Raw genomic sequence first — 14,267 nt, 5'->3', positions numbered from 1 at the left:
GACGAAGACAGTATTAAAAAAACGGTTCTGCTGCTGTTTCCATGAGGTTGAAGGATGCAGCTGGTTTCTATGGTTTGATGTTGAGTATTGTTTAATGTCCCGGCTTGATTAGAAAGTGTGGGTACTGGTTATTGTTCGGACATAGAGTCTGTGGGTCAAGATGTTGCTCGGGAGGAAAAGTTGCTGCTGATAATGATGAAGTACGATCAATGATCGATCATGCTGCCATTAATGGTGGTTGGATTTAGAAGTTGAGAAAAATAAAGAAGTAGCTACTGCTTTCATCGTTGTTTTTGTGAAGGACCTGAAGTGCTGATGTTAGTGTTGGTTTAAAACTACTCATGATGCCGTGAAGAACTGAAGGGTCGTGCGCAAAGAAGTAAAAACAAATGTTATTGAAAATTTATAACAGTTTGCGTGTTACAAAGGTTGAAGTCACAGTTGCAGAAGAATTGTTACAGATGATCAGTTGTGTGACACAGTTAAGTGTTACAAAATAAGTGTTACATAAGAGTTGTTACAGAAGAAAGAGTCACAGTGGTGACAGTAAGCGTGACGAGAAGGTTTATAACGCTGTGTAATTGTGAGAGTTTCTGGCAGAGACGTTGCAGAAAGCAGATTTGAGGTAAGAAGCTTTGGGTGAGTGGTTGATTCAAAGGGTTAGGTTATTGATTCGAAATAGATGCAAGAGAAGATCAACGTTGGTATTGCAGTCAAGGAGGACTGGTACAGTTTGATGAAGTTGATTGAATTCAGCGACTTAGAATGACAAGGAAAGTTAGGTGGATATATTTGAGCATAAGGAAGGATGGTAGGAGTTTAAGCTCAAACATGTTAAGCTTAAGTGTGATTGAAAAGTTTGTGGGAGAAACTTGGAAATCCTACAAAGTGTGGCAGACTTTTTGTTAGTTGTTGCTTGTGGCAGAAACGTAACAAGAGAAAGATTGTGAGAGAATCTTGAAGAACAAAGAAGTGTGAAGGTTTCGCAACAACAGCGTGACTGGGACAAGAGAATAAGAAACAACAACGAGTTTATGAAGAAAGAGAAGTTAATCACCAGGTGGTGATAAGAGAGTGAAGAGAAGAGACGTCACAAGGTTGTGATCGTGAGTTGTGAAGCAATCCCAGTGGGGATTTGGCTAGAGTTGTGTGAAGTAATCCCAGTGGGGATTTGGATACACTAGTGGAAAATAACAGTTTCGCGACCGACGAAGCAAGTCATAGATACGAGTTAAATGACTTGCTTTGGCGGTCAAGGAAAGGGTCGCTGTTTGAGCGTCTTTTTCAACTATGACATGTCACTGTGGGTCGTTGAAATATATCAACGACCGACTTTAACGGTCATACTTTATGACTGACTTAAATCAGTCATAGATATAAATCTTAATATAAAAAAAATAGATTCAGATTGGCTGTCTAGTCTGACTGAATCTGACTAAATCTGAAATCAAACATAAATGAAAATGAAACTCAAATTAGAATTCAAATGAGAATCAAATGAAAATCAAATTAGAATTCAAATAAGAATCAAATGAAAACCAAATTCAAATCAAATAAAAATGAGAATCAAATTAAACTTGCACACAAATAATCATTCAATTTAACATTCATTGATTCATTGGTTTCAAATTACACAAAAAGATTAAAATCTGGAGTTCTGACCAGTGTAATCTTACAAGAAAAGTAACCAAGTTCTAGGATTCAGTTACAAAATGATGAACTAAAAAACTATTGATTAAACAACAAAATGATAAACTCCGATGATGATAATTAACTTAGCCCATACTTCTTAATAGTGTACCTGCACAACAAAAATAAGTTCGGCCATCAACTGATTAATGTTGGGAGGTAACAATACTCAAGAAAATGCTTATAAACACAATAACCATGGCATGCAAATTATCAAAGCTTGAAATAGACATTTGAGCAACTTTATCATTCATCAACTGATAATCTGAAACATCAATGACTCATATTTATGGGAATAGATAGAAAGACATACTTGTGAAGTAATCTTCATGTCTCCCCGTCTTGAAGCAGGGCACCAGTAACTTCAAGAAAAACAAAAAAAAAAAAATCAATAAATCATATTCCAGTACACAAACAAACGTCAAAACCTAGATTATACACCAACAGTTAAGATGAAATGCTGCACTAACATAAGAAATAAACCTGGATCGACGTATTCCCACCGGAAGTGATTAGTAAATACGACAGACGAAAAAACTAATATATATGAGATTAGTAACTAATATATATGAGTTATTCCTACCTGAAAAAGAAACAACAAAAACTATTAAGGGATTGAACGACATTGAAAATAAAATGGAGAGCAGATTTCATTTGAAATCGCCTGAAACATAACAAAACAATTCATAGTGTACATGTCAAAGACTTGTACACAATGTAGCAGCTCCTTTTTAACACTGCTAGTAAAAGAAAAGCATTGCATTTTTTTCTAGTAAAACACAGAAAGTAAAGCTGAAACTATACATTTTAAGGTTCACTGTCTACGAAACGTGGATTCAGGGGATCGACCACAAACGTGGATTTATCAATCGGGAGGGCAAATCAAGATCTCTCTTTATGTTAACTAACTTTGTTAAACTTTATATTATAATACAGAACAAAGAAACATGAAAAAAAATATCACCTAGCTATGATATAACTCATGTCATAACCGTGTGACTTAGTAATAAGTTAATTTATTGTGTACTGATTTTGATTTGTACCGTTCGTTTGCAGTTATTATTTTAATTTTCATGTATTTTTACCGAGTTTATGTTATCATTAAGACGATCAACCACATTTTATATTCTTTATAAGGTTAACCAATTTGTGGCGAAACATTATTAACAAAATATATTACTTTCACCAACACCTACCAAATCCAAAATATCACTTGATACCACTTCTTTCCCCCACATCACCGTTGCTTCCACCCCCAACCACTGGACGTGCTTTTTAATTTTTAATCACAGACGTCATGAGAAAAGTTTATATTGAACGAACTAAAGTCGTCAATTAATTTATTTCACTATTTTTTTTATTCCATTGGTTTGTTTTTATTAAGTTCTCTTTTATATTGTAATCAATTTTATTTAACACTAAAAGTCATTATTTGTCTGATCGGGTATTATTTGGGTGATCTAGCGATATATGATGATATTGCCTTATAATATCTGGTATCAACCACGAAATATTTGGTTTTTTTCTTTACCAATCGTGCGGAAAAATAGCTAAATGTATCTTTCACAATATAGTGTTGTGCGTTTGTAGAGACACAAAAATATTATTGTTCACTATTATTCACCAACACCCACCACCATTAAAAGCATCCATCCACACTATTTCTTTCACCACCAGGGGAAGACCAACACCCACCATAATATTTTTGTGTCTTTAATGTCTCTACCACCCACTACTTCATCCAATACCACCATTAATATTTATTAATATAATTTTTTAACAAAAATATTATTTGCTAATAAAAATATGTATTTATTAGATCAATTAAGGGGACATTTATGATGAGAAATTCATTAATAATTTATTATGAGAAACTAATGGGATACTAATTAATAAAACATTTATAATAGTTTGGTTGAGCAAACCAAGACCGTGGATTTATCTTCTTCCTAGAAAAATTTTGGCCACTACTTACATAGCCTTTAGTTCAGCGTAGATTTATCTAGCGCTTAACCCGTGCTGAAACGACATGAGCATAATTTTTATTTGGATATTAAATTTAATATTTGTTAATTATCGAGTTTACTCTCCTTATCATTACAAAAATGAAGACAAAAGCAATATATATTTTTACTCTTCAGTCCACAAATCTTTTATCATGTACTCATATATGACTCCTTTCCGGTATGTTTGATATTTTGACATTCTCCCAAATAATGTTTATTCTTGCCCTCTTTCACAACAAAACCAACGATATTTGATATGTTTTATAGTTTGCAAAGACAAACACATATTATCGATAATTTGAAATGGTATTTCCCTTCTACATCTCCCTTATTTTAGTGACCGCACAGAACCAAAACATCGAACTATGTAGAATAAAACAAAATTCACTCAAACTCATTCTTCCTATAAATAATTGTGTCCCATAAGCTCAGAATCCTTGTTTATTTTGTCCCATCTAAAATGCTCCAAAAAGATTAAAACTCTGAATGGACTCTATAGTACATATTACATCGTATGTTCTTATATTTGAATAACACAAATAAATACTAATTCATTTATCTAAGCCACTATATCATAAAACGTTGAGACATTTCAGGGGGAAACCCATTCGACTCAAAAAAGATATATCTCCGATTCTTGAAAACTCTCAGACAGTCTACGACATTGATTTTCTAAATGTGAGACTTTTCAGATAGCAACCCACCACCAAAACCACTAATTACCACTACCTTTTCCACCACCATCACTATCATCAACGGCTCCATGCATCTCCAATCTCAAACACCACCTAGGTCATCCCTAATTTCTACGTATGTGATTATTAATAAATTTATTATTTGTTTGATAAAAATATATTTAGAAAAATGTAATGGGTTGAAAAGAATTTTAAAAGTTATTATGATTATTTATTAAAAAATTTATTATTTATCTAATTAAAGTATATTTATTAAGATAATTATAAGACATTTAATGGCACAAGATTATTTAATGGCTGTACCCATCATTGGGCTTAATCAGTGCCTTGGACCTAGACATTTTATAGCTGTACTTTGCTATCGTCTTGGTATCCCATTGTTTCTTGAGAATGGCTTGTGCCCAAGTTGTAATAAAACCATGGACATCTTTGGTGATCATGCACTTCATTGTGCTAAGGATATAGGCCCCAAGTTTCGACATGATATTGTTCGTGATGTAGTCGTCGACATTTGCTTCAAAGCTAGTGTTCCTGCTCGTAAGGAAGTTTCTTTGGGATTTCTGACGAATGATGACAAAGAGCTGAAACCTGCTGATATTCTTGTGCTTAACTGGGAAGACGGAAAGGATGTTTGTATGGATGTCACTGGTGTTTCGCCCTTCGCAGGTGATGGAATTCGCTCTTTCGTCCCAGGGAAAGCTATATCTAATGCGGTTTCACGTAAACACTCTAAATACTTGGACAAGTGTATTTCACATGGCCATGGATTGAGTGTTTTGGCTTTCTCTACTCTAGGAGAGTTGGGTGAGGATACTTTGTGTTTTTTCAAGCGCCTGAAGAATTGTTTAGTTAGTAACGACGCTAGTAGTGGTTTTGGTAGCTTTATTTTTCATAGATTAGGCGTTGCTATTCAAAAAGGTGTTGGAGCCCAGCTTGTTGCTAGGTTACCAACCAAAAGCTTTGTATAATGATTAATTCAATATTTTGAAAAAGAAAATAAATTAAAATTAATGGTTAATGAAAGATGTCTAAAATATTAATGAAATTCGTATAATTAAAGAATTATAAGACTATTTAATAAAAATACATTTAGAAAAATGTAATGGGTTGAAAAGAATTTTAAAAATTATTATGATTCTTGGTTAACAAATTTATTATTTATCTAATGAAAGTATATTTATTAAGATAATTATAAGACATCTATGATAAGAGATTAATAAAGTATTTATTATAAGAAATTAATAATTCAATAATGATGTGAACAACCAGAGCCATGGATTTAGCTTTGCCAAGAATGAACCCTGGCTGCTTTTTATCTTGCCTAAATTGTCCAAACTATGATTTATAAGGGAGACTAGGGATTAACCCGTGCCGTTTCTCCATTCCCTTGATTCCTTTTTTTTTTTCTTTTTAAATTTAGTTGATGAAAGAATATTATTTGATAGTGGTGCTTAGAAAAGTAAGTAGTTTTTATGATTAGAGGAAATCCCACTCTTTATATAGTTTTCATTACCATGCATTTCTAAAAATGCAGGAGGTTTCGACATCGAAGAAAACAATGTGCGGGTCGGTTGATTAAATCCACCGATTTTATGTATCAATTCAGAATGGTTGTAACATATGTTACAACTTCTTTGAGAGCATGTGCATTGCTTATGGTCAAGGTCATCCTACGTGAAGATTTTATTGGCATTGTTTCTTATGGGTTATCATGATATGATCAAAAAAAGAAAAAAAGTAAAGATAAGATTGTTTATCTAAAATTCATCTTCTATCCTCAAGATCTTATGTTATAAAACTGAATTCGATATAGAGATGAATTTATCTATTTTTAAGAGAAACGGGAGAGATATTTAATTTCAGATAAAATCAAATGGACAAATAGCTAAGTCATTGGAGACGTATTTTTGCTTGAAAATGTCTTGGATCCCAGGTGACATGCTTCATTTAAGATCCTCGCCCATAGCATTGGACGTGCTCCAAAGATTTGGTCAAGGTTTAAATCAATAAGAAAAAGTACTCATGACTCATGTTATCTAAATAATTTTGGCAATAATTATAATTACAATTGACAAATAATGAGAAAATAGTCCTATACTGATGTCTAATGGCAAAAAAAGAAGTTGGGTCCCTTCACATATTATTAGATCCATCTCTCCCTCAAATACGATACTTTAATTAAGGGGGAGGATACATTCTGCGGATTGAATACCACGTTCCATCCCGACAAAGAGTTGGTGGGGTTTCTCTTTAACCGGTGGTTTAGCAAAGGAGTGGCTCTAAAAATGGGTGACAAAGATCAAATTTGTTTGCATAATTTCATTACACGGCAGGAACAACTGACATACTTGTTCAACAATTCTGTCATTTATGATTTGGGACTCAAATGATGACATTTTTGGATGCGCCATCACAATACCTAATGGGCAATTGAGTGTCAGGAAGCAAGAATGTTAGGATATTGTTGAATGGTCATTTATTTTATTGTTCATACCTGTAATGAACCTCGATGAACCTCAGACATTAATGAGTCTAAGACACTTAATAACCCTGACTCAACAAAACAATTGGTCATGGTTTTGCTGAATTCACTAAACTAAATTGGTGTAAAACTTACAGAATGATGATGATAATTTAGTCATGATTGCTCTTATAGAATAAGCAAGGTATTATCTGGGTTGCCGATGACACTTTCAGCACCCCGCTCATCGTTAAAATATATGAATGCAAATATATTGTAAAATACATTTGTTATGCAACTTACACACCTTTGAGCCCCTAAAATTTTGGAATGTACAAATCTTGGTAGGTAAAACTGGATGTACCAAACCAATCATCTGTAAGCCAAATTTGTAATAAGACCAAAATACAAATAAGCTTGACATATGTACCAAAGAAATATGGTCATCCATGAACCAAAGTCAACCTAAGGAATACATATCAAAGAGAATACATCCAAAGACTATACACAACGAATTTTTGGTGCGGTTGTTATTGTGACTCAGCTAACCATATATTTTTAATTTTCCTTAGTTTCCGTAGTTGCTTTATTGTATTTTGGGTGTGTTCTGGAAGTGTATGAGGTTTAATTAGCATAGTTTAGTGCTAATTGATGGGTTGTTAGGATTGATATATTCTCTTTCAAGCAAGCATGTCATGATGCCAAATTAGTGAATGCAATCAACAAACAGAGTTAACGAAACAAACCTAGGTGCAACAGCAACAAAGCCTCAAACCGGCCCCATTGTGCCTACAATTCCAAACTTAGGTTCATTGGAGTCGTCTGTGAGTACTATTGCTATTTTAGTGTCGATATAAAACCAAAAGGAACATGGTTCAAAACTTAAATTTACAAATTCAGTTGTCCAGAAAAAAGTGCAAGACAAAATAAGACCTCCTAATTACCAAAATTCAAACCTTAAGTCTAAGAAGACCGCATATGTTAAACTCACCTTTTGAAGAAGAAGAAGACCCATTGATTCCGCGTGAAAGGAAACACCAAATTCTACTGGTCCCAATTAAAAAAATAAATAAAAAATAATAGGCTTTGGATCATTAAAATTATGAAGAAATGAACCTAACATAGAAAATGATATCAAATGAACATCGATCCAACTATCGATACTTTTTTCTCGAATCCTTTTTTTTTTTTTAATAAACTTACATCTCCCAAAATGTAAAGATGTCACACAAACTTATTTGAAAGAAACCTTAATCTTCCGTTAAGCTACCGAAACAAAAACACCTAATGAGACTTCATACAGAGATATTAACGGAGAATGTTTACCTTGTTAGATATTTTCACAGTAGATTGCACCAACTGGTATACTGTAAACAATATTGCAAGGGAGCTCCTACAACAATTTGACCAAAATTTGTTTCAACCATATACAATAAAAAACAATCCGGACGATCCAAATTTAAAGGAAAAGGAAAAATCCTACCTCATTTGTAGAGCAACTTGTGGATTGTTGATTGATCAATCTCTTTCCTTTCCAGAATCCAAGACTGGTTTCTCGTACTCAGCATTGAATTCGACTACTTTTAAATTCCTTCAACAAATTAAGAAAGAATAATTAGAAATGTTTGCAAGGTAACTCCAGCATCTAGTCATTGATGACCAATTCCTATTGACAAACAGAGGACTTTGTGTTATTATGAAGTCTCATCAATATCGCTACAGTCGTTACGGGAAGCTTCTTGACCACTTCTTTACTTGCCGGTGGCAGTATTTGAGGTCCAGCACCAATTACCTATGTGGTCGACACAAACATAGGATCAAATGACACCCTCCAACGACATACAAACATATACATAATTAATAAACATGAAGGAATACTGATTTAGGAATGTAGAATATATGATCTTTAACCTCCAAACAACGAGATTGAAGTAAAAGGTGCAAATGATCATCACTAACCATAGATTATATGTGACATGAAAATAAAAAATTATGAGATGAATGTACAGAAAACTTGAACAGAAGCTTCAATTGAAGCATCCAGAGGCTTTAGGTCAAACCCATGAAATTAGCCAAACCTTCCATTAGTGCAAACATAGCTTTCTTTGTGTTGTTCTCTCTTGCTCGTTGAGAAATTACTGCTCCTGCTGCAATAAAATTAATAAAAAAATCTTGAGTCACTAACCATGGAGATTAAAACTCATAGGTCACAAATTAGCCAATGGATTTTAAATTCATCCAGAAGAATAGGTTGAGCATAGTCACAAATCACACCAAAAACTAAACAATCCTTATACGTTTCAATAGGAAAACAGCTATTTCCAATCACTGTTTTTGTAATTCTCATAGGTTTCAATAGTTGAACCCTTTACTATGAAACCATACATAATAAAATAGCAATAAATCAGGAGAAACTTACACGGATTGTTCAGAATGCTTTTCATTTTTCCATATACGCCATTAATTCTTGCAGCACAAAATAAAGGAAACAAAGGGCAACCGCAGTTCAGAGGGATGGAATTTGAGTTTGACCAGCCACTTAGGGAGCTTGGCTTCCGCGGTGTGCCTTTCAAAGGTATCGTCCGTTATTGTCCAACGTCAACTTTCCTGTGGAGCTTATTGGAACACCTTTGTTAGTGGTGTCCTTAAATGAGACTGAGATCGCAAATCTGGAGTGTGTTGGACTTGGTCAGAAGAATTTTTACATGGCAATTGTGTTTAAAGACTTCAAAAGTGATGTTCTTCGAATTGATTCAATTGCCTCAACCGCGCTGGATGTCATACACCTTACATAATTGAGAATAATATGGAAGAAGAAACAGAACGATGAAAGCTTCCTCGGCGAAGACTGAAACAGAAGAAAAATTAGGGGGGAAAAACAATAATAAACCCCTTCAATTAACCTAACCAAAATCTTGTAAAAAAAACAACAACATAAAACAAATTTTTTTTATAAACGATGATGAAATCTCTACACTTAGTGAAGAAACTAAATAGTTTCGCCTCCATATCTCTCATTTTCTCTCGTTTCTAATCTTAAACTTAAGTACTTAACTCTGATTTTCATTTGCTCATTAGGATTTAAGGGAGTGGAAACATCACATTGAGCATGTGTAGACAAAAAAGTATGGAGCATGCTACTGCATTACCTCTCAGCCTCATGTCTCAGTCACTCATACTACCACAGTCCCACCCACAAACAATCACCATTATCAATGATTCAAAAACCACAATAGCATTCCCAAATAAAGGATGATAAAAAACTAAAAAATGCCTGTTTTCTTCATTTGCACGCTTTTAAAAGTTCTGCGTTCTGCAAGTATGGAAAAGCGATACTCTATTAATCTTTTTGTTAACCAAGATAAGAAAAATTGGTACTGTTCAAGTAAACATTCAGTGGTCCCTTGAGCAAAATCTAAAATTACCCCAAACTGAAAGGTGTTCAACATAGGTACAACAGCGCTGAACACGCACCTTTATCATGTATTTCTGCCGCAATGAACTGCATACTTATTTTTGAGATAAAAGTTTCCTTCTGAAATACTTCCAGTACCAGATTTGGAACATCATATGGATGAGATACCATCTGTATCTCTTAAACTGACCATATTAGCATGGTTATTGTAGTTTCACCAAAATCAGTATTGCGAACAGAGTCACAGATTACTTTGAAACTCGACAGCATTACTATTGCAATGAGCTTCAATCTGCAAGATAAAGATGTTTAGAGATACTAGATTAACAACGAAGACTACTTTGTAGCAATATGCATATACTTTAAAACAGGAAACATAAATAGCAATCACACAGCACCTTAATCACAACATAGTTTGACCCTATAATCAGTGAAGGAAACAAATACAAATTAATCACTATAAATATAAACAAATAACAGGATATTATGAATTTGGTCAATAAATCGACAGTGAAATATAGTACTGATTGATTTTCAATAAATTCCTAAATATGAAAACCCTAACTTCTATAAAGTACAGAAAACCAAAAGCAAGAAAAATAGAATAAAGTTAGTGATTTTTGTAAATCTAAGCAACACAAACCAGTTTAAACTCTAGATTCAAACTCTTGTTAAGAGAGAGGTTTTCTTCATTGATCTTTCCGTCTCCAGTAGAGGGAAACTGAAGCGTTCTCATAGTTCATAATACTGATCTTTCTCTTGGAATTGGAATCGACGATCTACCTCTCCTTCCCAGTTTGGGCTATGAAAAGTGGGGAGCGGAAACATCACCTAAGCCACGCATCTGAGCCATAGTCTGGATCACGCCTAAACATCACCTAACATCCGTAGATAGGAGGACAAATCTGAACCTCCACTAACACTCGAAAACTTAGCCACACTGTGTTTTATACTCTTGATCTTTGTTTTATGTTGTATTTATTTATATTTTTAAATTCTTGTAATATGCATGATCTAACCATGTCTGGTTATGTTGTTTATGTGGTTTATATCACGGTAAGTTTTCATTTTTTTTTTGTGTTAATATGCAGATTAATATAGCTTGATTGAATTCATTTTCATATAAGCAGGAGAAGTGGGGGTTATTCGTCCCCGAGAGTATAGTTTTTAGTTATATGGACAATAGTTACAAATTCATGTGTTCGGTGAAATATCTCTTCAAGGGATTGTTATTGTTACATATGCGAATAATTGTGAATATTTTTATTTGCATATTAATTTGCTTGCAAGTAGTATTTCTAGCTAGTTTCAGGATGTTATCGCACAATTAAAAAATTCAGGTGTAACTGGAAGCTCTCTCGGTACTTTTAAGCTTGATGGATTGGCGGTTCATGATACAACACTTCAAGCTAAAACTCTTATTTTCAGATGATGGGTTCACATTTTTGACAAGGCACACAAAGAGTTTATTAACGGTATTTTGGTTGTTAGATATGCAGTTCTAAAATGTTGTTTAATCTCTAATTGCACGGTGATGATTCAGAAGAATGACAAAAATCAATATATTATAAAGTGTAAAAATGTTGGTTGTTTATAAAGATTCATTTTCTTCTTGTAAATGGTTATAGTGGATCTCACTTTGCTCATAAATATTTTAATGTTGTTCACATCACTGGTATTAGATTTAAAAAAATTATAGTTCACCAGCAACAACAAACTAGTCATGCATTTAATAATGGGTGTTGTAAGGACAACTAACTAAGTTTCAAATGTAAGCAGATCAAATTTTAAGAAGATTTTAGGTTGTAGCATTAAGTACCGCCGTGCTCATAGAGGAAATGAGGTTGTATTTGAAGAAATCTTTTGAAAACAACGAGAGATCGTACCATGATTTAGTGTAGTATATTCATAGTCCTGACTCATAAGGTATCTAATCCTATGGTTAAGTGGATTTTCAGCTTGATGAGCAATTAAGAAAATTCATGAGGTTTTTCATATTTTATTTTTGATGTTTCTAGATAGGATTATAAGTATATTAGACCTATAATTTACTTGATACTACTATCCTCACTGGTAGGTTTTAAAAGGTTTAATGGGTGCAAAATTGTGTGAATGTAAAAAAAAAGTTAGTAAGTACACTTTATTTTGCACCGCCTCTGGTTTCATATATGTTTGTGTTGTGCGTCGTATTGTGCACTCTCGTTCATTTTCTGATAAGTCTACTTCATTTTATCTTTTATGCTTTTCTGTTTTTTTTTCTTCCGTGCCTTGTATTGACGTTTTCATTTCTCTTGTTTTAACCTCTTTTAGGATTTTACCCGTTGGCGTTTGCTCTTATCTCTTATGATAACAGTTGGGAATGGTTTTAGAGAAATTGAAAGATGTATTTGATGAACTTACAGTTCTTAGGTCTAGCCTTAAAAGATTGCATGACTGGATCAAAAGAATGTGTTTTATTTTGACATAAAAGGAGGGGACCCCTAGATACTTCTCAGAATCTATAGTCATTGACATATTTATTGCTTTAACTAGACCGCTACAAGCACCATGACTCAATTTTTACTAAAGTTAACACATGATTTATTAAAATTAAGCAACTGACTTGATAAATGACCAACATTCTCTAAAAGATTCAGAATGCCTCCAGCATTATGCATATATGCTTTTGCGAAGATGAGAATATCATCCGCAAAAAGCAAATGAAAATTATGAGAGCTCTCATATCATCCTTTTATACCTGTAAAATGACACTATTATACTTATCTAACATGAAACTTGTGTAAAAATACTTCATATCCAATATAAATAAATAAGAAGATAAAGGATCCCCTTGTCTCATATCTCTAGCTGGCAAAATTTCCTTGCAAGGTGAACCTTTCAACAAGAGAGATATGTTAGTTGTGGGAATACATTAACTAATTAGACCGCATATATAAATCATTACAAAAGCCAAACTTCTTTAAAACCTTAAGTAAAAATGGCCATTTCAGTCTGTCAAAGACATTTGAAAGATCAAGTTTTAAGGTCATAGTACCACTAATTAAATCCATCCTTATGATTCATAGTATGTACTAAATCATGAGCAACAATGATGTTTTCATGTGTCTACTAGGAACAAATGCAACTTGAAAAGGCGAAATGAGTTTCTTAAGCAGTGGTGATGTTCCACGATCCTGTAGGCCTAAAGTCCACATGGGACTTGGCTTCATTGGGTTTAAGAATTTAAGGAAATAGGCTAAGCATGGATCCATAAGCAACAAAATTTAAACCATATCAATAATGTCCGTACCAACAAGGTGCAACTGAGCTTCGTAAAAGCAATCTTGAAAATCATCTGGACCTGAGGAGCTCCAGGTTAGGCGTATCTTTCACTATAACATGAATCTCATCACTAGTAGGACTAGAAGTCAGAATATATAATATTATCCTCATTAGAAATAACAGAAAGAATGACATGAAGAGTATATTACTATAAGAAACATGATTAATATTGTTATTTACATTACTAAAATGAAGTATTAAGGAGATTAACAGCTTCATCCCAGTCTTTACACCAAATATTGTTAGAATCACAAAGAGCATCAATGGTATTTTTGAACATTCTTATTTCACCAAGAGTGTAAAAATATCTAGTTTTATTATCACAACACGTGGTGTAGTTATCACCAGCCTCCTGCCTGTAAAAGTCTCTCTGAATAGCAAACCATGTATATTCAACTAATTAGTAAGACCGATAACTCTATCATGGTGACTAATATTCTTTTCAACATATAGCTCTTGACAGAATTTACCAAGTTATAGGTATTACAGGGCTATTACCTGTAATCATGGGCTTCTGAAGGCCCAATATTCCAGCTCAAGCCTTCATTATGGGTCCAGTCCAGCATAGAGAAATACCATGTCAAAATTACTGTTTATATCACGTGCAACACACACGTCACTGTTACCTTCACATACCCACCCTCATATCCTCAGATATCTGAGAAGATCATATCCTTGGA

At 33.6% G+C, this 14,267-nt stretch overlaps 1 long non-coding RNA gene across 9 annotated transcripts; it reads right to left on the bottom strand.

Moving 5' to 3' along the window:
- Positions 1-1,757: 1,757 nt before the first annotated feature.
- LOC113276573 lies at positions 1,758-11,390 on the bottom strand. 9 transcript variants are annotated; one of them, XR_003324552.1, is made up of 8 exons: positions 10,326-11,390; positions 9,271-10,164; positions 8,335-8,998; positions 8,178-8,244; positions 7,843-7,898; positions 2,173-2,272; positions 2,003-2,051; positions 1,766-1,801 (listed from the first exon to the last, which is right to left on the bottom strand). It is a non-coding gene; the product is annotated as an uncharacterized LOC113276573 (long non-coding RNA). The 9 variants fall into 9 exon arrangements; XR_003324549.1 differs by having other exon boundaries at positions 1,767-1,801; positions 7,843-7,895; XR_003324545.1 differs by having other exon boundaries at positions 1,758-1,801; positions 7,843-8,244.
- Between the last annotated feature and the right edge of the window lie 2,877 nt (positions 11,391-14,267).

The sequence above is a fragment of the Papaver somniferum genome, chromosome 4, assembly GCF_003573695.1.
Source record: "Papaver somniferum cultivar HN1 chromosome 4, ASM357369v1, whole genome shotgun sequence".
Classification (NCBI taxonomy): domain Eukaryota; kingdom Viridiplantae; phylum Streptophyta; class Magnoliopsida; order Ranunculales; family Papaveraceae; genus Papaver; species Papaver somniferum.
The sequence above is the reverse complement of the archived record's forward strand: the minus strand, read 5'-3'. Positions and strand labels throughout refer to the sequence as shown.